The following is a 458-nucleotide window of genomic DNA, read 5'->3' on the forward strand; positions in this document are numbered from 1 at the left end:
TTACTTTGGGGGTTTTAAATTTAAAAAATTTCTAAAACCCCTTTTTGTTTAATTAGTTTAATTTAAAAATTTTTTTGGTTTAACCTTCTTAACCCAATTGTCCTAGATCATCATTCTATTGCAACCAAATTGTTATTGCTTATTGCAGATATTTTTTTTGTTTTTGGGCAAAAAATTATTGTTTGGGGGGAAATATCTTTTTTAAAAATTTTTTTCCAAGGAACAAAATTAATCCGGAAAGTAAATCCAAAAGGGGGGGATATAATTTGTTTTAAATTTTAAGAAACGGGGTTGGTTTGAAGGGGAATTTAATCAACTAACTAAACACCGAAACCAAGGGGAAACTCGCTTCCAAAATATTAATTAGGAATTTATTTAAACCCATTTCCAAACCCCTTTTATATGTTGTTTAATTCTTTATTTTATGAGATTTATTGATTTTTAATTTGTTGATTCAG

Source organism: Protopterus annectens, chromosome 7.part0 (genome assembly GCF_019279795.1).
Source record: "Protopterus annectens isolate FY-2018-M chromosome 7.part0, PAN1.0, whole genome shotgun sequence".
Classification (NCBI taxonomy): Eukaryota; Metazoa; Chordata; order Ceratodontiformes; family Protopteridae; genus Protopterus; species Protopterus annectens.